The sequence below is a fragment of the Zingiber officinale genome, chromosome 11B (assembly GCF_018446385.1).
Source record: "Zingiber officinale cultivar Zhangliang chromosome 11B, Zo_v1.1, whole genome shotgun sequence".
Classification (NCBI taxonomy): domain Eukaryota; kingdom Viridiplantae; phylum Streptophyta; class Magnoliopsida; order Zingiberales; family Zingiberaceae; genus Zingiber; species Zingiber officinale.
The window spans coordinates 46,733,399-46,757,132 of NC_056007.1; the positions used below are offsets into that span (position 1 = coordinate 46,733,399).

The 23,734-nt window shown below is 40.6% G+C and overlaps 1 long non-coding RNA gene across 1 annotated transcript; it reads right to left on the reverse strand.

The window, feature by feature from the left end:
* Nucleotides 1–20,113: 20,113 nt before the first annotated feature.
* On the reverse strand, nt 20,114–23,229 carry LOC122033432. Its single transcript, XR_006126541.1, has 7 exons — nt 23,032–23,229; nt 22,631–22,806; nt 22,360–22,560; nt 20,753–20,832; nt 20,578–20,641; nt 20,390–20,488; nt 20,114–20,305 (listed from the first exon to the last, which is right to left on the reverse strand). It is a non-coding gene; the product is annotated as an uncharacterized LOC122033432 (long non-coding RNA).
* Between the last annotated feature and the right edge of the window lie 505 nt (nt 23,230–23,734).

The following is a 23,734-nucleotide window of genomic DNA, read 5'->3' on the forward strand; positions in this document are numbered from 1 at the left end:
GAAAAAGAAACAAGAATAAGGGCAATGATAAAGGTATGTTCTAGGAGTTTTGGTTTCTTTGTAATGTTATTCAATGTAATGATCTACCAAATCTTATTTCTCAATTGTCCATTATTTGTATAAGGTTTCCGATTCCCTCTTGCAATAGACAACCAGCCTAGGACTGAAATATATCTAAATACGATCAATTAGGAATGAACCCTATGTTGTCCTTACACGGGCTTGACTGTCACGTGCGCCCCTCGAAAAATCAACATAGAAATCACTACTTCTCAACCTCATTAGATATAAAGATTAATGCATACAATCTATCCTACCCTCTTGAAATACCTAATTTCCCCTTCAAGATTACCCCTCAAACGTCCTTACACGGGCATGTTCCTGTCACGAACATCCCTCGGAAAATCGAATGAGGAATTACCTCTACAAGATCTACAAGATATTCAAACATTCAATCAAACATGGTAATTAAGCCCTAATCACAACAATCCACACAAGAAAGAATAGATAGAAACAGGGCAAAATCATAGAAATAAAAATGTTGGCAATGTGAGTGAGAGTCCTAGAGCCGATAATGTGATGATTGTTGTATGGACTCGATGTATCATATTCCTATATATATCTATAAGGAATTGGTTTATATTTATTATACTTACTTGTATTGGTGCCAAATAACTAAGTATAATAGCGTCCTTGAGTAGAAGGTTCTTATTTATATCAATCGATTGGTTGAATCGATAGTGAGATGGTATAGAGAACACTACTCTTAATCATTCCTAGTCAAATATTAACATTCAGGGACAATGTTAATGTGACGAGACTAGCATGTAGGTCAACTCGATGACTTGATCTCACAAGTCATGGATATTAGATACCAAGTTGACACATGGGTATGCATTAGAGAATATATAGTGAATGACTCGCTATGAAAAAGTATCATGGATCGTTATATGAGTGTCATATACTTTATCATGTGACTATTAGTATGACTATCAGTCCTTGGACCTGAAGTCACCATGGTTCCCTACATAAGGAGTTGCATACTTTGGCTTCGTCAAACGTCACACGTAAATGGGTGGACTATAAAGGCGATTACTGGGTATGTAACAAATTATGCGGAGGGATGTGAGTGATGTAGATAGGTTCTATCCCTCCTATATGGTAGGAGTGATATCATGATTCTTGATAGAGTGAGACCACTAAGTGCATGGTCATGCCCAAATGAGTCAATATGAGATATTGAGCTCATTTGATTAGAGTGAGTCTACTTGGAGTTGAAGACATAAATTGATTAGAGAATGACAAGGTCTATACCTCAATTGATCAATTTAGATGTCAAGGATAGAAGGACATTGTCACATATTGTGAGAGTCACAATTAGTAGTCACAAAGGTGATGTTGGATCTCAACATTCTTGTAACTTGGGTAGTAATGATGTGTTGCTAGATACCGCTCATTACATATCTTTCTAAATGGGTTTAGGAGCATTGCCAACGTTACAAGAACCTATAGGGTCACACACAAAGAAAAAATAGAAGGAGATTAGGTTCATATAATGAACCAAGAGGATTAGGTTCATATGATGAACCAAATTGGATTAAGAGTAATCCAAATTAAACTAATTGAGTTGAACTCAATTTGATTCATGTGTTGAATAAGTCTAATTTTGACTATGATTCGTTGAGTCAATTTAATTCAATGAATAGAGATTCATTAAATTAAATTGACTTGAATCAAAGGTTAGGTTTGATCAACCATGGGAGATAAAAGGCCAAGTTTGACTTGACTTGAGAGGGAAGATGAAGGGTCAAATTTGACTTGACCAAATGCCACCTCATTGTGACTTGGAATGGGGCCGGCCAATGATGATGTTCCACATCATCAAGGCTACATCATTGTGTGCCACCTCATGAGGAAGACCAAGAGCCATGACTCTTGGTGTTCCATGGAGGTATTAAACCTCCATTAAGTGGCCGACCACTTTAGGTGTGTGAATGAATTGTGTGGTGTGCTTCATTCACTTCTTCTTCTTCCTCTCTAGTTTTTCTCTCCCTCTCATCCTCCATTGCCGAGACTTCTCAAGGGTGCTAGCACACTCTAAGTTGTTCTCTCCACCTTTTTGTCCGTGTGGATACGTGTAGAGGAGTGTTAACTTGACACTCTACGAGATCCGACAACCTTTGGACGAGCGGGATAAGCGAAGGGCATCGCTACAAGGATAATGCTCTTTTCATGTAGATCTAATGTAGATCTAGTGTAGACAAACATGTACAAGATTATTTTATATATTTTCGCACGGATCCGTGGCTAGTTTCGGGGTTTCTGCAACGCAAAAAGCGGTTTTTGCAGCTCGAAATGCTAACAGGCAAATCCATAAGAGTTTACATCAAATCTCCATTACAAATACTCCCTCCATCCTAGAACAAGAGATATAACCCATGGAACAAGGAAAGAATCCAAAAGAAGAAGAAAAGATAAACATCTTGATCCCCAAATCTAAGAAAGAAAGGGAAGAAAAGCTTATATACGATGAAGAACCGTCTTCAGATCCAATCCTCGCTCTCTCGGAGTCGAAGCGTTGAAGATCCGCCCTTAGAATCGCCAAAAATCCCTCCAAGAAGGTGGAGGAATGCCCAAATCTTGAATTACAATTACCCCCAAAAGGGAGAAGGTCCTCTTTGAAATGAGGAAGAAACCTTTATATAGAGGGGGAAAATCAGGCGCCACATGGCCCCAGGACCTGGTCGTGTGTGGGACACGACCTGGCTCACTCCCCTCTCTGCCAACCTCACACGGCCGTGTGTGAGACACGGACGTGGCACACTCTGCTTTTGCGTCCCTTGCATGGCCGTGTAGATCTACATGGCCTGCTCTACCTCTGCCTATGGAAACCTTACACGGTTGTGTGGCTCACACGGTAATGTCATTCTTCTCCTCTGGAAACCTTACACGGCCGTGTGGCTCACACGACTCTCCTCTGGAAACCTTACACGGCCATGTGGCTCACACGACCATGTCATTCTTCTCCTCTGGAAACCTTAGACGGCCGTGTGGCTCACATGAACATGTCATTCTTCTCCTCTGGAAACCTTACACGGCCGTGTGGCTCACACGGCCATGGGACATGTGGCTCACATGGCCATGTGGAGCTCACACCCCCTTCCATGACATGGCCATGTGGCTCACACACCCCTTGATTGGCCCTGCATAGCTATGTCTTATTGAAATGTCTTTTACTCCATCAATATGGGATTTTCTATAGTTTATGTCTTCATCAAAGTTCTAGATCCTGAAGTTATCTACAAATTGGTTCAAAGAACATCCCAAAACTCCAAGGGAGTACAAAGTTATGCCTGTTTTACTCTTGGTGTGCAGTGCAGGGATTCCACACGACCCTGTGCTAAGGCCGTGCCACATAGAAACGCATTTTATACCTTCAAGACGTGATTTTCTCTGGTTTTAGTCGTCATAAGAGTTGTAGATCTTGAAGTTATCTACATTTTGATATCTGTAATGGCTCATAACTCCAACCGAGCACAAAGTTATGACTATTTTACTTTTGATCAGCAGTGCTGAAAGTTCCACACGGCCTTCGCACGGCCGTGTGAGATTCACACGGCCTTTACACGCCCCCCACACGGCCTTGACACGGCCGTGTGGGTGCCACATGGCTAAAACATGAAGAAAAATTAGTTTTGCATGCCCGTGTCACTCTAGAAGCTCTCGACTTCATTTAAACTCCGTTTTTGCTCCAAATCATGTCTTATCAATCAAAACAAGAAAAGAGTAGATCTCCGAACAAAATATAATGGAAGTATAACATTATAATGAAATAGGGTGCAATAAACATAGATTATGCGCATGAAGTACATATAGATGTGCATCAAAGTATGTATAAAAGTGTATATAATCTACGCACATCACTGCACTGCTTTGATTTAAACGTTGAAAAAGAAAAGAGTTTTTAAATGCACGATATTCACCCCCCTCTATATCACTTTCTCGATCCTACAATGAATATAACTTAAGTAATCAATTCTGGGTCGAAGCAATAAATACGACATGTTACATTCAAAATAGAATATTAGTCAATAAATATCAAAATAAAACTCCATATGAAATATATTATAATGCAATTCCTAACTTAAATTATTTAAAGGTATTTGGGTGTAAAGTCCACATACTATAAACACTAAGGACTATTTAGAAAAATTTATATCAAAATCAATAATAAGAATCTTTTTAGGGTACTCCACAACTAGTAGGGCTTACAGAGTCTATAATAAAAATACTATAAAAGTTAAAGAAACAACCAATGTAGTTTTTGATAAAGAAAATAATTTACCTAATTCAATAAATGAAAATATTAATCAAAATACAAGAAACATAGAAGATGATGAAGATATTCAAATTAAACCTAAACCTAGAGAATCACAAGAATCAATTGTTGGCCCTAATATAAGATCTTCTAGAATAAGCTCTAATCACCCGATTGACCAAATTTTGGGTGATCCAACCCTGGGAGTTCGAACTCGATCATCATATAGAAACCTAATTCAAACAGCTTTAATTTTCAAAATTAAACCCAGGACTATAGAAGAAGCCATACCTGACCCAGACTGGATAATTGCAATGAAGGGGAACTAGCTCAATTTGAAAGAAACTAAGTCTGGGAACTTATATCTAAACTCATAAATTTCAGTGGGTATTAGATATTTTAGTGATTGACACTAGTGCTAGTGGGAGATTGTTAGTATTAGCCCTAGTACCAATTATGAGATGATTGTAAAGGGCTCCTTTTGTATCATATTTCATTATCGATAAAATGTAAAGTTGATTATTATATTTATTTTAATTCAGTGTCGAATGAATAAGTATAATAATGTTCTAGAGTAGGAGGTTCTAATCTATAATATATCAATTGGTTGAATTGATAGTGAGATATTGTAGATATACATAGAACACTACTCTTAACTATAACTAGTCAAGTATTAATATGTAAGGACAATATTAATGCGTTGAGACTAGCATGTAGGTCAACGGATGCATTAATCCCACAAGTCATGGATATGAGATATCATGTTGACACATGGGTATATATTAGACAATATATATCGAATGACCCACCATGAGAATGTTTCATGGATAGTTATATGAGTGTCAAAACATTCTCATGTGACTATTGGTATGAATAGTCCTCAGACCTGAAGTCACTACGGTTCTCTACACAAGGAGTTGTGTACTTTGGTATAACCAAACGTCACTTTTAACAAGGTGGACAATAAAGTCAATCATTGGGTATGCAATGAATTATGCGAAGGGATGTGAGTGACATAGATGAGATCTATCTCTTTCATATGATGGTAGCGATATCTGTGGGTCCCTTAATTAGTAGGACACAAGAAAGCATGATCATACGCAAATGAATCAATATGAGATATACATCTTATTGATTGAGTGTGTCTACTTAGAGATCAAAAAACATGAAGATTGATAATAGGATAACACGTTCTATGCCTCATTGATCAATCTAGATATCAAGGATAGAAGGACTGAGTTATACAAGATAATAGCCACGAAAACGTTAGGTCGGATCTTGACATTCTCGTCACTTGGGTAGCAATGATGCATTGCTAGATGCCACTCATTGCTTATGTATCTAAAATAATTTTAGATACATTGCCAATGTTACAAGAGCCTATTGGATCACACACAAAGAACATATTAATTTAGAGATGGATTATGAGGTTAAGTTTAATCCAAATTATACACATTGAGTTAGATTCGAATGAATTTGGATTAGACTTATTGAGTAATGAGTTAGACTTATTGGTTTATTGGGTTAATGGCTTATTAGGTTAATGGTTAATCCAATATTCTAAATCCAATCCATTAAGATTAATGAATATTAAAAGAGATTTATATATTATCATTAATCAAAAGGAAGATCAAGAGATAAAAACATTTTTGTATTCATTGGATGAATACAAAAAGCCATTTGTAAAAGTAACCTTTAGGTAAAGTAACCTTTTGGTGAAGTAACCTATTTGGTAAAGTAACCCTTTTGTGAAGTCACCTTATATAGATGAAGTGACCTTTTGGGTGATGTGATCTTCTTGGTTTTAGCTATTCTTCCTTCTTCCACTTTTGGCCGAAACTTCCACAAGAGGTTGCTAGCACAACCTTTGGTTGTTTCTTTCTCCATTTCATGAGTTCATGAGACGGACGGAGAGCGTGTTCATGTGGATACCATAGAGGCGCGGACGTGTTGGTTGCGCTGAGATCTACATCTTAAAGAAATGTTGCTGTCGGGATTGTAAAGGGCATGGATCAAAGGTATATATCTTTTAACAAAACTTAGTATATGATTTCCATTGCATGGATCTTTTGGATAGGAACTTATTTTTCGGCTACGCTTTTCGGCGTGTTTAGTGCTATAGTTCCTTACAGTGGTATCAGAGCCTCCTTGCAAAGGCATATACTAAGTTGTCGTAGATTTTGATATGCGATATTGAAATGCATGAGATTTTACTATGATTTACGTGATTATGAGTAAGATTTAGGCCAATGGTCTGGCTAAAGTTTTGTGGGTAGCGGGGTCTCGGGCATGGCAACAACTCATACAATGAGTATGCAACTTCTGGGGCGCTGCCCCCTCTCCTCGCAAGGGGCGCTGCCTCCTTGACCCCCACCCGCTAACCGACTAGTGGGGACGCCGTGGTATTGTGACTCATAAGTCTTTGTTTACTCATAGTAGAGTTTATGTCATAAAATATTGTGAATGTTATGTGACATGGTGCATGGTTATGGCCCTTTATCCCGATGTGATTGGATGTGTATTGTAATTCATAATACGGCCTGCATGTTGTGCCTCTCCCTTTTCTTTCTTGTTGTAAATTTAGACTACCCTCGAATGTAACTCGAGATTTCTTTAGGTTCTGTAATGTACAAATTAGAGAAGAATAAGTCTACTAGACGACGGTGAAAATGGAGAACGACAACAACACATGATGACAGAGTAAGCACTTGGAGAAGATACTCTGACCTACGTTGACCTTATGATCTTCTCATTGGCTTGAGATGATCATAGAAAATGGGGCCATAACCATGTCACATTTTATTTGATGCATATATGTGATGTATGTCATGATATGTTATGGGATGCATGTGTAGTTTAATCATGATTAGGTCTCTTTTATATATGCCTACCAAAGTTTGGTACTCACTTTTAGTTCAATCAATTGTAGTCAGGTTTTACCAAAGCAAAGTGACTCGATTTATCTTCCTAGAGTGCGACAAGACAATTATGATGTCTGACTATTAAACTTATGGTGTGACTTAACTAAGTTGAGAACTTAGAGGCATATCCCATATGATGAAATTCAAATTATACTAGTCTTGTTCGATTAGCCAAAGTTAACTCAAGATGAGTTATAATGTGGATTTTATAAGATGGGAAAATGAACAAATAGTCTTTTTCACCCAATGATACAAGAGTTACATATGATGTCATTGGTAAACGTTGCCTACCTATGTTATACTAAGTCTTGGGCGATTAGCCAATGCTAACTCAAGTTGAGGTATAATATGAATCTAGTCCCACATGAATGTCAACGCGATTGGACAATTGAGCTAGTAGTGTGGGTAATACCACATCCATGTCTTACTCCTACCAAAGCTTTACAATTCAGTGGGAGAATCATTTAATTAAAGGCCTAATTAAATGACCTAAATATGATACTTATTTATGTATTTTATTGTTGTAGATCATCATGTCATCAAATACGTCGAATACTCTCTCTCTACGATCTGTCCTTGATAAGGACAAGCTCAATGGAGCTAACTTCCTAACTGGTATAGAAGTCTGAGCATAGTTCTCAAGCAAGAAAGAAAATTGTTCGTCCTAGAGCAGCCCATTCCTGAAGCACCCCCCACAACTGCCACTAGAGCTGATAAGGATGCTTATAAGAAGCATCAAGATGATGTATTAGATGTATCATGCCTTATGCTCGCCACCATAAACTCTAAACTTCAGAAGCAACATGAGAACATGGATGCTTATGATATGGTTGAACATCTTAGACAACTATATCAAGGAGAAGCAAGGCATGAGAGATTTGAGATCTCGAAGGCTCTATTTCAATGTAATATGTAAGAAGGAAGTCCCGTAGGGCCTTATGTGCTCAAAATGATTGGGTATGTGGAGAACCTACAACGATTGGGATTTCCACTAGGCCAAGAATTGGTCACTAACCTTATTTTGCAATCATTGCTGGAAAGCTACAATCAATTTGTCATGAATTATAACATGAATGAAATTGACAAGCCATTGCCTGAGATGTTGAGCATGTTGAGAATTGCTGAGCTCAACCTTAAGAAGGCAAAACCTAGTACCATTTTGATGGTGCCAAATGGCAAAGGCAAGTGGAAGACTAAAGGTAAGGGTAAGACCCAAGCTAGAGTCAAGGGTAACACTCATGCATTGAAACCTAAAGGTGGAGTTGCTAAGGAAGGAACCTGCTTCCACTGCAGTGAGATCGGACACTGGGCAAGGAACTACAAGGTGTACCTAGAGAAACTGCAAAGGAAGAGAAGTGAGACTTTTGCCTCAGGTATATATATGTTATAGAAGTCAATCTATCTATTTCTTCTTCATGGGTATTAGATACCGGGTGTGCATCTCACATTTATACTAATGTACAGGGGCTGAGACATAGTAGATCTTTGACAAAGGGCGAAGTGGACCTACGAGTAGGCAATGATGCAAGAGTTATTGCTATAGTTGTAGGAATATATTCCTTATCGTTGCCCACTGGGCTAGTTTTAGAACTTGAAGAGTGCTATTATGTGCCTGCCTTAACTAAGAACATCATTTTTGTTTCTTGTTTGGACAAGAAAGGATTCACATTTGTAATAAAGGACAAATATTATTCCATTTATTTCAATGAAATGTTCTATTGTAGTGCACATCTCGCGAATGGACTCTATGTTCTAGACTTTGACAACCCAATCTATAACATAAATACCAAACAGTTCAAGTCTAATGATTTGAACCAAACATGTAACGACCCTCCTTCCACTACTAGGCTGCAAGGCGAATCGCTACGGTTACTGTGCTAAGCTGCGCGGAAAACTGATCTAATTTGAGTTTTTATGCTACTGATATCTGACCTAATACATGTTATTGGTTCTACCTGTGCTAAGGGAGATGATCTAAGGGATACCTGGTGTATCCTACATCCCCTACGGTCAAGGAGCTGGACTGATAAGTTTCTTGAACGAAATCTGAGCTTCCCAATCGATCCAAGCTGGACTGGATCGATTGCTCTTGGTTAGATCGGTCCGTGGATCGATCGGAGCCGGGGAACGTTCTGTTCCCAACTGGATCGGTCGGCAGACCGATCGGTCGGCTGACCGATCCAGGAGGATATAGTAGCATACTGTATCGGGCTGGATCGGTCGGCTGACCGATCCAGTGACACAGCCAGGCCCTGATCGGTCGGGAGACCGATCAGAGTCTGATTTCACCCGGGGAACTCTGATTTCAGCACTTTGGCGTGCCAAAACCCCACTTAACATCTAACTAATGCATCATAACCATTCTAACAACATGGAATAACATTCTGACGACATAAACTAATAATCTAACTTAACATAGGGCATAGTTTAGGAATTCATGGCAACACACAACTAAAAGTGCCTAGAACATGGAAACCAAAACCAATAAATAAAATGCTAAAGTAAATGCTAAAGAGTCTAATGCTCAATTTGCTACGTCCCCTAAGGACCTTTGATTCCAGTTCGATACACACACATCATCTTTGCATTGACCTCCAGCTAGTCCACTTTTCCTTTACCTTTATCTGCAGTATAAGAAAAGTAGTATCTGTAAGCTAACAAGCTTAGTAAGAAACCATCTACCTCACAAAAACATGCATTCGGTGCAATATGGTTTTTAAAGCATGCTATTTGAAAATATGCGCTGAACTTGCTAAGTCATGGTATACTGAAATCATAAAGCATAACACATAAGCATGACATGAGCACTGAATCATATCGTAGCAAGCAATAAAACACTGAACTGAACATAAGCTAAACTAACTGAAATTAAATCTGTAACTGGAAACAAACTCAACTAGCATAATTGATTTTGAGTTTTGAAATCTAATACATAGTAGGTGAAAATACTAAACATGCTGTTGGGCCCGGCAACTGTACTTGCTGTGCGCGCATCCCTACTAGACCCGGGGTTGCAAGTCCCGAATTTAGCAGGGTTGTCTAGGCTATCTGAACCTAGGGACGACTGTGGGAGTCCAACCCAATGGATATCTAATCCAGTACAGTGCCACTGAAAATAAAATACTGATATCTATAGCTAACTGATATAACATGCTGTTTCTAGAGAGGCGACTGTGGGAGCCCACCCATTGGACCGTAGTCCCATAAAACTGAACTAAACTAATGTGCTGGTTTAAATGCCTCTAATGCATTTAACTGAGCTATTAAACATAACTGAGGTGGTATTTAGCTACACTAACATTTTACCGAACACTTGGTGTGCTCCAACTCTCTCCTCTAATAGGGAGATCACCTCTAGGCACCCGACAACGTCTAGAATCTCCAACTAAAGGAGAACAACGTGTCCGGCCCGTCTAGAGGTGTTCAACTAGATCCCTAATCCTCGAGGAGGGTTTAAACATACCCTATGTGCCGGAAAAACCTGCATATAGCTAAAACTAATGCGTAGGAAACCAACCGGAGCTATTATACCGCAGGTGAGGGGTTTCTTACCTCGTACACTAAATTCCTTACAATTCTATTCGCTAGAATTCCGGTGGAGATGACCTTCTCGACGACCCGCTCACGTCTTCGCGTTCCTCTCGCGGAGAAGAACCTCTTTCGTGTTGGAGTCGTTGCTGGAAGATGAGCCGAGAGTCCTTGGGTTTGGGCGCCGAGAGAGGAGGAGGAGGAGGAGGTGGCGTCGGCGTTGAGGGTTTGGAGAGGGAGGAGTTTGCCGAACCAAGCAAAATAAACCAAACCCACTTAACCCTTCTATTTATATTAAGTGGTAACTCCGGTCAACTCTAATATAAATATAGATGTTTCTCCTTTCTCTCAGCACGGCCCTGCTGGGTTCACTGGTTACTAACATTATCCCTTAAACCATAGGTCTCGGGTTCGATTCCCGCTTAGGCCGTTTTCGTTTATATTTATTTTTACTACTTCCGCTACTCGGAAAATTCCGGAAAAATATCTAAAAATTCCAGAAAAATCATACTATATTTCTAAAACAGTATGAGAATTTTCGGGCGTTACAATCCCCCATACCCTATAAAAAGTTCATCCTCGAACTTAGAACAATTCTGGATACTTCTGTCTCATGCTGGCCTCTGTCTCCCAAGTCGCCTCTGCTGCTGTGTGATTTTGCCAGCTGACTTTGACTAATGGTTCCTCCTTGTTCCGTAATTTTTTTACTGCTCGGTCTATTATCTGAATAGGCCGACTGTCATAGCTGAGATCATCACGGACCTGTACCAACTGGGGCTCAATCACCTGGGTGGCGTCTGGAATATGCTTCTTCAGCATGGAGACATGAAATACGTTGTGGACAGCTGACATCTCTTGAGGTAGCTCTAGCTCATATGCTACCTTGCCCACTCTCTTCGTGATAAGGTAGGGTCCCACATATCTGGGAGCTAGCTTGCCTTTCTTCCCAAAACGCATGACTCCCTTCATGGGAGCTACTCTGAGAACAGTATCCCCAACTGAAAACTCTTGGGGTCTGCGCGTGTATCGGCATAGCTCTTCCGACTGTGTTGTCTCTATCCTCTGGCGAATCTGCTGTATGTATCTGCTACTAGATCTGTCTGAAGCTCTAGTTCCTTCCATTCACCACTCTCATACCAGCAGTGATCTGCACCTCCGCCCATAGAGTGCCTCATAAGGAGCCATGCCGATAGTGGCCTGATAATTGTTGTATGCAAATTCTGCTAGACTCGGATATTTGCACCAACTTCCTTGAAATCTAGGGCACAAGCTCGGAGCATATCTTGAGTAGTTTACTCGCTCCATCGACCATCGAGGATGGAAGGTCAATTTTAGCGGGTGCCCATAGTGATCGCACACACTTCCGAGTGTGATGTAAATCTGTCTCATCGATATAATGGTCCGTGGGACTCCATGCAGACTGACAATCTCCTTAAGATACAACTGAGCTAGTTGCTCCATGGAGTAGGATATTCTAATAGCTAAGAAATGGGCTGATTTAGTCATCCTATTACCCGGATGGCATCAAAACCGTTCGTGGTTCGGGTAGTCCCACTATGAAATCCATAGAGATATCCTCCCACTTCCATTACGGGATCTGGAACTCCTCACAGTCGCCGATGGTCTGCCTTGACCCTCGACAGGTGAGACGATGCTAACATATCTGGCGATGTCTCGCTTCATCCCGGGCCACCAAAAGCGGTTCTTCGGTCTTGATATATTTTGGTGGAACCTGGATGCATCGCATAGGAGTCTGTGAGCCTCATCTAAAATCTGTCTCCGTAGCTCCTCCCGATCGGGAACACAGAGTCTATCGGACACTCTGAATTCTCCACTTCCTGATTCTGCTAGCCCTTGCTTGATTTTCTGAATTTCAGGGTCCTGCTCCTGAGCTGACTGAATATCACCAAGCAAGGTGGACTCTAAGGTCATAGTAGAGAGCTGTCCAACGATGAGTTCAAGACCGAAATCTACGATCTCCTTCAGTAGGGGCGGTGACATGGATGTAAGAGATAATAAGGTAGCACTGGATTTTCTACTAAGGGCATCTGCTACCTTATTGGCTTTCCCTGGATGGTAGAGGATGTCTACATCGTAGTCCTTGACCAGCTCAAGCCATCTGCGCTGTCAGATCCTTCTGAGTGAAGAAGTACTTCAGACTCTGATGATCTGTATACACTCTGCACTGAGCTCCATATAAGTAATGTCTCCAAATTTTGAGAGCGAACACTACTGCTGCAAGTTCAAGGTCATGAGTAGGGTAATTCTTCTCATAATCCTTGAGTTGTCTAGAGGCATAGGCGATCACCTTGCCATTTTGCATCAGTACTGCTCCTAATCCCAACTTAGAGGCATCACTATAGATGTGAAAGCTGTAGAGCCAAAATGGGACCTGGTCAATCTCCTTTTAGCTCATGAAGCTATTCTCACCCTCTATCCATTGAAATTTTGTTCTTTACGGTAAGAGCGGTTAGTGGGAGGCTATCTGGAGAAGTCCTCTACAAACTTCCCTGTAATATCCTGCTAATCCCGGAAGCTCCTGATCTCGCTGGCGTTCTTGGGTCTCTTCCAATTACTCATTCTATCTTGCTGGGATCTACCATAATACCATCCTTTGAGATGATGTGACCCGGGAAGGACACTGATCTAGCCAAAATTCACATTTCGTGAATTTGGCGTATAACTGGTTCTGCTGAAGGGTTTGCAATACTGTTCTTGAGTTCCTGAGTAGATAAGAATGTCATCGATAAACACAATAACAAACTGATCTAAATACTCCATGAATACTCTGTTCATGAGATCCATGAATGTAGCTGGAGCATAGGCATGACAACGAACTCGTAATGTCCGTATCTGGTCCTGAGTGCTGTCTTGGTATATCACCCTCCTTGACTCGACTTGGTGATATCCCGATCTGAGGTCAATCTTAGAGAACACTGCTGCCCCCTTTAACTGGTCGAACAGGTCATCTATTCTTGATCGTGACCTGATTCAATGCTCGTAGTCTATGCATAGCCGCATGCTTCCATCCTTCTTCTTCACGAGCAATACAGCGCTCCGTGGTGAGTGACTAGGGTGTATGAAGCCCTTGTCAAGCGGCTCACTGTGGTTGCTCATGAAGTTCCTTGATTCTTGGAGCCATGCGGTAGGCGCTTTGGAAATAGGATTGGTGCGGGGAAGAGCTCTATCTCAAATTCAATCTCACTGACTTGTGCTAGGCCTGACTCTTCAGGGAAGACTCTTGGGTAGTCACATACAACTCGGACCTCTGCTAGTTGTTGGTCCTTGTCCTGGCTGGTATTGACTACTTGTGCTAGGTACCCCATACATCCCGAATCCATCAACTTCGTGCCTTCATAGCTGAGAGAAATTTTACGGCTTTTCTCTTTGGTTCTCCGATGTACTCAAACTGTGCTACGACTTTCTGTTTACGACACTCTATGGAAGCACCGTATCCGATCGGAAGTCCATTCCAAGGATGACGTCGTAGTCGGTCATTTGCAGGATCGGATCACAAAGAGTTCGATGCGCTATAATGTTGAGCGGCGTTGATGCCATGACCTCTCCTGAATGTAGTGAGTACCTCTGGGGTATTTCTAATTTCTCGGAGAACATCCGGCTATATATGAATGGGTTGCCCCGGTATCAAATAGAACAGTATCTGAACTGCTAACGACTGTCGAGGCATTTGCTACGTCCTCTCCGGTGAGTGAGTAGATCCTCGCATTCGCCATAGCTGGGCCTTGGCTGATGAGTGGACCTTCTAGAGCGGCCTGCATCTGGTGTAACTGTGCACTGTGGCTGAGGAAGACCGGTCTTGTTCGAGCCTGCTTGGCCATGTGCCCTTCTTGTCCACATTCAAAGCATCCTCGTGTGCCCTTGTGACAAACCCTTGGGTGGAATTTCCCACAAGTGGCACACTTTGGATAACTGGGTCGCTTGCTAGATGGTCCTCCTTTTGAGTCACTCCCTGATTTGCACTTGTTGTTGGAGTTCCCTTTCTAGAGTTGTGGCCTTGCTGTTTTGAGTGTGAGAGTTTCCTTGGCCTTGGACTCGAGAAGACTTGCCTCTGCTGCTTGATAGTGTTCTGGTAAGGCTCTGCTCACCAACTCCTCCGTGGTTTGTGGCCTATGTATGCCACCAGCCACGTTGCTATCTCCGGCCTCGGCATCTTGAGCATCAACCTAATCCGTTCCTTTTCCGTGCTGACTAGGCATAGACGAGCCAAACTGTTGAATTTCTTCACGGCTTCCTCAACTGATAGGAAGCTCGGTGAACTCATCATAGTGGCGGTTTGTAACCGCATATGAAAGAACTCCTCAAAGAATTCTTTCTCAAGTCGGCCCATGTCATCTGATTCTTTCCCACCACATGCGTGCGTCTCCTGTCAGCGTAAGGAGGCACACTTCACCTTCTCGTGTTACGGCGTCCGAAGCTCCATCGTGCTCTCCGGTGTTTTGAACCGGCTTGTGCATCCCATGGTTCACTAGTGCGAAGTTCTCCGCTTGACTCACCGGATCGCTTCCTTTCTTAGCTCATTTGTCTTGTCGTGTGTTGGTGGTGGAGCCTCTAAGACTTCTGGAGTCGTCAGGTTGTATTCTGCTGATTATCCTTTAAGGTGGCTATTTCCTGTTGCTGTTCAACTAAACTGAACTGCCTGCCTCTTGCTGGGGCTCAGTAGCTAGTGCCCTTCTAGCTGGGCGTCCTCGTGCCATTTCTACAGACATAGAGAACATATGTATAACTAATACTATCACAGTTCTATAATCACTGACATCATGTTCAAAGACTATCTCATACTAGCAAGAAGTAGGCATATAAACATGAACTGTAATTAGAAATTATAACAATAAGGAGAGTAGAGGTATTCTTACTTGAAAGCTGCAGGTACAATGCTGATGCGTGTGTAGGAAGTATGGACCACTGCTCTGATACCACTCTGTAACGAATCGCTACAGTTGTACTGTACTGACTATGCGGAAAACAGATATAATTTGAGTTTTTATGCTACTGATATATGACCTAATACATGTTATTGGTTCTACCTGTGCTAAGGGAGATGATCTAAGGGATACCTGGTGTATCCTACATCCCCTACGGTCAAGGAGCTGGACTGATAAGTTTCTTGAACGAAATCTGAGCTTCCCAATCGATCCAAGCTGGACTGGATCGATTGCTCTTGGTTGGATCGGTCCGTGGATCGACCCAGGATGCTACTGTGCTCGGGTGGTAATCTGGATCGGTCGGCTGACCGATCCAGAAGCTATTTATCTTCTGTATGCAGCTGGATCGGTCGGATGACCGATCCAGTGTCTATACAGCCAGGCCCTGATCGGTCGGGAGACCGATCAGAGTCTGATTTCACCAGGGGAACTCTGATTTCAGCACTTTGGCGTGCCAAAACCCCACTTAACATCTAACCAATGCATCATAACCATTCTAACAACATGGAATAACATTCTGACGACATAAACTAATAATCTAACTTAACATAGGGCATAGTTTAGGAATTCATGGCAACACACAACTAAAAGTGCCTAGAACATGGAAACCAAAACCAATAAATAAAATGCTAAAGTAAATGCTAAAGAGTCTAATGCTCAATTTGCTACGTCCCCTAAGGACCTTTGATTCCAGTTCCATACACACACATCCTCATCTGCATTGACCTCCAGCCTCCACTGCTAGTCCACTTTTCCTTTACCTTTATCTGCAGTATAAGAAAAGTAGTATCTGTAAGCTAACAAGCTTAGTAAGAAACCATCTACCTCACAAAAACATGCATTCGGTGCAATATGGTTTTTAAAGCATGCTATTTGAAAATATGCGCTGAACTTGCTAAGTCATGGTATACTGAAATCATAAAGCATAACACATAAGCATGGCATGAGCACTGAATCATCTCGTAGCAAGCAATAAAACACTGAACTGAACATAAGCTAAACTAACTGAAACTAAATCTGTAACTGGAAACAAACTCAACTAGCATAATTGATTTTGAGTTTTGAAATCTAATACGTAGTAGGTGAAAATACTAAACATGCTGTTGGGCCCGGCAACTGTACTTGCTGTGCGCGCATCCCTACTAGACCCGGGGTTGCAAGTCCCGAATTTAGCAGGGTTGTCAAGGCTATCTGAACCTAGGGACGACTGTGGGAGTCCAACCCAATGGATATCTAATCCAGTACAGTGCCACTGAAAATAAAATACTGATATCTATAGCTACTAGGTTCTGAACCTAGGGACGACTGTGGGAGCCCACCCATTGGACCGTAGTCCCATAAAACTGAACTAAACTAATGTGCTGGTTTAAATGCCTCTAATGCCTTTAATTGAGCTATTAAACATAACCGAGGTGGTATTTAGCTACACTAACATTTTACCGAACACTTGGTGTGCTCCAACTCTCTCCTCTAATAGGGAGATCACCTCTAGGCACCCGACAACGTCTAGAATCTCCAACTAAAGGAGAACAACGTGTCCGGCCCGTCTAGAGGTGTTCAACTAGATCCCTAATCCTCGAGGAGGGTTTAAACATACCCTATGTGCCGGAAAAACCTGCATATAGCTAAAACTAATGCGTAGGAAACCAACCGGAGCTATTATACCGCAGGTGAGGGGTTTCTTACCTCGTACGCTAAATTCTTTACAATTCTATTCGCTAGAATTCCGGTGGAGATGACCTTCTCGACGACCCGCTCACGTCTTCGCGTTCCTCTCGCGGAGAAGAACCTCTTTCGTGTTGGAGTCGTTGCCGGAAGATGAGCCGAGAGTCCTTGGGTTTGGGCGCCAAGAGAGGAGGAGGAGGAGGAGGTGGCGTCGGCGTTGAGGGTTTGGAGAGGGAAGAGTTTGCCGAACCAAGCAAAATAAACCAAACCCACTTAACCCTTCTATTTATATTAAGTGGTAACTCCGGTCAACTCTAATATAAATATAGATGTTTCTCCTTTCTCTCAGCACGGCCCTGCTGGGTTCACTGGTTACTAACATTATCCCTTAAACCATAGGTCTCGGGTTCGATTCCCGCTTAGGCCGTTTTCGTTTATATTTATTTTTGCTACTTCCGCTACTCGGAAAATTCCGGAAAAATATCTAACAATTCCAGAAAAATCATACTATATTTCTAAAACAGTTTGAGAATTTTCGGGCGTTACAAAACATATCTCTGGCATTGTCGCTTAGGTCACATAAATGAGAGTCACATATCCCAACTCCATAATGATGGACTTTTGGACTCATTTGATTTTGAATCATATGAGGTATGTGAATCTTGTCTTCAAGGCAAGATGATAAAAACACCATTTAGTGGACATAGCGAAAGAGCTAATGACTTGTTAGGACTCATACATACTGATGTATGCGGCCCTTTCAGAATAGTAGCTAGTGTTGGATCGAGAAGCGCTAGAGGGGGGGTGGTGAATAGCGCTCGTGGCTATTTCACATTTCGGAATAGTAAAATACAAGTAATTAAATGCAGTGGAATAATGAAAAGAAAATAAAGCAACACAGAAAGACACGAGGAGTTACTTGGTTCGGAGCCTGTGGCGACTCCTACTCCAAGGCCCGCCATCGTTGATCGCTTCCGGTGGACAATAACTATAAGCTTGAATAATGGTTACAGAGTTATTACAATCTACTAGAAATGAAAAAGTATACTGACAACAAGAATGTGTAATATCGAAGCTTCAGGTCGTCGGGATCTCGTTACAGCACTTCGGGGTCGTCTCGGTAGCAGTTCGTAGCAGAAAGATCTCTTAAAAATTGTTGTTTTAAGCTGCTGTTCGAAGACCACTTTTATACAGTGCTGGAGGTGCCTCCAAGCTTGTCCGAGACGCCTCCAGGCCACAAAGTCGCACGCGTGGATCAGCTCTGATCTGGTCGCACCTTATTCCATTGAAGGCACCTCCAAGCTACTCCAAGGTGCCTCCAACGTCTGGTCTAAGGCGCCTTCAGCTTCCTCCGGTGCGCCTCCGGCGTCTCTGGACAACTGGCTTCGGCTAGTACTCGAGGCGCCTCCAAGCCCCATGGAGGTGCCTCGGACACTGTTCATCCAAGGTTAAATGTGCTCCTTTGTTCCTGCAAAATGTGTTAGTCCCAAACACAAACCATGCAAAATAAAGTTAGTACAGAAATATGATAAATGATATCGACAGTCATCGGACTGTCCGGGTCTGACTTCGGATTTCCAACCGGAAACCCTAGGTCGACCCGACGCCTACTGTTCCCTCTACGAGGAACTCGTCCTCACCTACTCCACTCAGGAGATTTACCTGTTGCCAGTGCGATCCTCCAGATCGATTGGACTTTTGCTCAGCGTTCGAAGCTTCCAGACTTTCTGCTGGACTTCCGCTTCCCGGCTCGTCTAGTCTTTCACCTGGTTCGCGACACCAGGACTTTCCACCTAGGGTTAACCCCCCCTAGGACTTTTGCCTGAAGCTGTCGACCCGTCAAGACTTTCCGCATAGGGTTACCACCCCTTATGACCTAGCGTTTGTTGGGATTTTCGGGCCGCGAAAACCGCTTTTCGCGTCGCGGAAACCCCGAATCTCCCTAGCCAACGGATCCGTGCGAAGAATAAAATTTTTCGAAAAACTACGAGTACGAGTTTACCTAGATCTACATTTAGATCTACAAGGGAAAAAGGTTATACCTTTACACTATGTGAAAATCCGCAATAGACTTCGGATATTATCCGAAGTAATAGGTAGTTTAATTACCGAAGTAGACACACGTGAAGTAAAAGGGTAAATTTTTTACTTCACCTCACGTTACCGAAGTCTATCACCGGTTCAAAACCGGTTCAAAATTGAACCGTTTTCGAAGTAAAAAAGCTTTATTACTTCATCAAGACCAGTAAAAATACTGAAGTAATTGATGATATGTTACTTCATAGGTTACGTTGTTTGACGAAGTAAAATATGTATACGACTTCATATTTTTTGAATTTTGGTGCAGTAAATATTTTATTTTACTTCTATATAATTTGACTTAGTCGAAGTATATATTTTGTATTACTTCATCGTAGTATAGAAGTAATAGAGCATATTTTACTACAACAAATAAATTCAAATGTAGCGAAGTAATTTATACGAACTACTTCCCAAATTTGATCAGTAGTGAAGTAAATAGTTTCTTTAACTACGCCACTATTTAAATTTATTGTAGTCTTTTGTGTTGTATTACTCCATCATTTATTTATACCGTCGAAGTAATTGACAATATTTTACTACAATACAATTTTAATTGACCAAAAGAGTATATGATAATATGTTACTCCAACACAATATTTTTCACAATCAAAATTGAATAAATATATCATAAATATGTATCAAATACAATCCAAAAGTGTATTTATAAAAGACATGTTTAACTGTAACCCAAAAGTTTTTGTATCTATAAATCTTTAAATACAATCCAAAATTTATATCACAACCTACACTTAAGCACCTATATAGAAGTAAACGAATTTGCTCCATGCACTTCTGACTTCATCATACTGAGATTGATTGTAATATTGTTTGTTTTTTGATGTTGCAAACTGAAACATAAACAAAAGTTTGAGAGTCAATATAAAATGATTCAATATTTCATAAAGAAGATATTTTATAAAGAAGAAATTCACCTTCATCTCCAATTGGGGATATTTATCCAAAACTATCTCTTTCATGTACCACATTTCACAATATCCACATTCAACACCACCTTTTTATTTTAGATTACCCTAATCAAATTAAAAATGTCATCAATAAGTCATAATCCAAATAATAAGAATTATTAATTGATGTCTAAATATATAGTTACAATACATACCGTCAATTGTTTAAAACCAGGTCCTTTTGAAATACCCCTTGATGCATTGTATAATTTGACCCCACTACATTGTAAAAAATATAAAGTTATTTTATCAACCTCTAATGAATTTAATGCCAATTACAACACAAGAACTTATGCAAGTAATGTAATTTGTAATAGGTTTGTTAAATACCAATCACACTCCATTCCATAACCCTTCTTAAGTAGAACCTCTGGAGCAATATAGTCTGGTGTACCAACAGTAGAATATGCCTGAAGTTATCCAACAGTATAATTGAAGAGATGTTAGAACCAGTTATTCAACATAGTAAATTCATTACTTGCAACATTGAGTAGTAAATTAATTATCTAAAATATGCAAAATGTAAGTCTTGACCAAATTAGAATTGTTGTTTCGTTGCTATAAAGGGGAAAAACTCAGCACTATACTTATGTTATTTTCTAGCAATTGCAGTTCAACATCACATTAGATCATTCCTGACCGAAAATCAATAAGATGAAATCCTTTAAAACAAGTTAGCTTATAAACTTGAACATGAATTTCTAAATAAAATCCTCAGTGGGTAGTCATGGATGCTAGAAATAATAAGTGAATCACATTGATTGTTATCTATGCTCCAGCAGAGGGAGTATTATATATCCAATGTAGTCCTAGATATTAATTATTTGATAAGAAACTACTTGATAAGAGAAGAGTTCCAATGCACCAACAAGAAACTACTTGATAAGAGAAGAGTTCCAATGCACCAACAAGAAACTACTTGATAAGAGAAGAGTTCCAAGAACCCATTTAGCAAATTGTTGAAATCCATTCATCATTATTTGAAGAATGCAACAGCTGCCCAAGTTTAAAATGGGTTGTGTGCATGATCAGATTTGATAAAGGTTTTTTTTATCACTAGATTAGTGCCCAAATTCGAAATAAAATTTGGGCCAACGTGGCTGCAATCTTTCTGTGATGTCCCAAAGTTTTGCACCAGTGAAAGTGTGAAGCCAACTGGTTTTGTAAAATGAAGTTTCCAGCAGATAGACTTGATAAAGTCCTATAGTCAACAACCACATCTATCTTTCCCTATAGTATTTTCTGTCCTGTAACTTCTCAAAGTTATAGATTCATCTTCTCTTCTTTTGATCTTTCTAAGAAAACTAAAGTTTGTAGTTCTTCACTTTGTACATCATTTCTCCCACCGAATTGTAATTTTGGACCTAAGCCCTTTTTTTTCAAAGAATAAAAACAAAACAGATAATGAAATAAAAATCCAAGACAAGAAAATTGTATGGAAATCACATATAATGCACAGAAAGGCATCCAACTTAAACTACTAAACTGTATCTCTCCAATTTGAACTACAGTATAGGCCAACTAAACAACAATCTGTATTCCATAAGAAAAGGATACTACTGTATAGTCAACCATAACTTGATATGTAATTGGATGGATGTGATAAGATATAAAAGGTGTTGTAAGCAACCTCCTCGATACCATTTATTGTTTAACAGAAAACCTGTTCATCAAGATTCTGCCCAAGAAGACATGTTTATACAGCAGATGGAATTATATAGATTTTTTTTTCAAAAAAAAAAGAATTTTTAGCATGTAAGGTAATAGAACGAAACAAGCAAAAGAAAAGAAATGAAAAGGATAATAATTGTTCCACACCCTCCTCAAAATTAAGAGAGGATGGCGATCTCAAATTTATGGATAATATGGGATGCTAACTATAGGGAAGGAGATGCCCTAGGATAGGAGATGCCAGAAACCATGGGTAGGAAACCAACCTGGTTGACGAGTTGATGGCGTTGCAGGATCGAATTGGTTAGAGAAGACGATTTCAAACTCGAAATGCTAGAAAGTAATTAACTACCAATTTAGTAGAGCGAGCCTTTTTACAGATCCATGATCCGCAATGCTGCGATTACAGAGGTGGGCAAGTGGTACTTGATTTAAACCAGTGGCTTCCACCAGTAGTCTACGAATCCCTAATGTAGAGAAGAAATCAAAGAGGGATAGCAGTTCAACTTCAAAGTAAAATGTGTAGAATTCTTCTACCAGTTTAGTAGAGCGAGCCACAATCGAAGACTTCGTCGCCTATGTAAATAGTCTTCGACGCTGTCGTCGTCGTGAAATGTATTCTGTTGATTTAAATGACACCGACTGCTTGCTCCCCGTCATTCCCCGTTGTCAGATCGGCGACTTCCGCGTGGTCTAGGAAGTCCGAAGTGAATCTAAGAAGATGACTGCTTTTAACAACGCTAGAATCGCCAATAAGCAACAACTTAAACAAATAATCAAACTCCAGATGGTTCGGAGATGCCGAATCCATCGTAGTGAATGATTCCAAAAACCCTAACAAACAATATTACAACCCCCAAAATAAAGGCATTAGAGAATCGGGAGAAATCAGGATCAAATGAGACATCAATCCACTATAAGAAAAACTTCACCTAAACCTTAAAAGTACAGAATCGGGAGGAGGAACTTGATATCTCGGGTTCCCTCTTCCTTGCTTGCTGTAGAGAGGGAAGAAACCTTACTGCTATTGAGAGGAAAGAAAGAAGGTGGTGCTATGGAGAGGGAAGAACCCTTGCTGCCGTGGATAGGAAAGAAAGAAGGAGGTCTTATGGAGAGGGAAGAAATCATGTTGCTATGTAGAGAGAGAGGCAAGGAAAGGATCTGCATTGAGAAGATAAAGTTTAGGTTATAAAAGTTAAACAAGTTGATAAATATGTTTATACACGTGTAATTGTGTAATATAATGACATTTATAAACTATGTTATTATAAGGGGTCTAATATGGCAATTTTTTTAAAAAAATTAATCATTTTTAATTAATGTCCTTATAGAATGTTTATAACTACACTTTAAAATAAATATCATTAAGGAAGTGTCATTATAGACTTTTTTTTTCTAGTAGTGGTTGCCTCTTCTTCCCGTGGCCAGGAAACCTCAAAAATGAAGACACGATGCTGCAGGGTAAGGAAAGAAGGGGGTGGGAGAGGGAAGATGCGCGCGACCGAAAAGAAAGGTCGAGGCGGTGAAGAAATCACTTGCCGCCTCTTCTTCCTGTGACAAAGGTGATGATGAGCGCTCGGCTGAGTTGGGGCGACGAAGACAGACTTATGCGAGGGAAAAAATCCTAAGTTAATAGGGTTT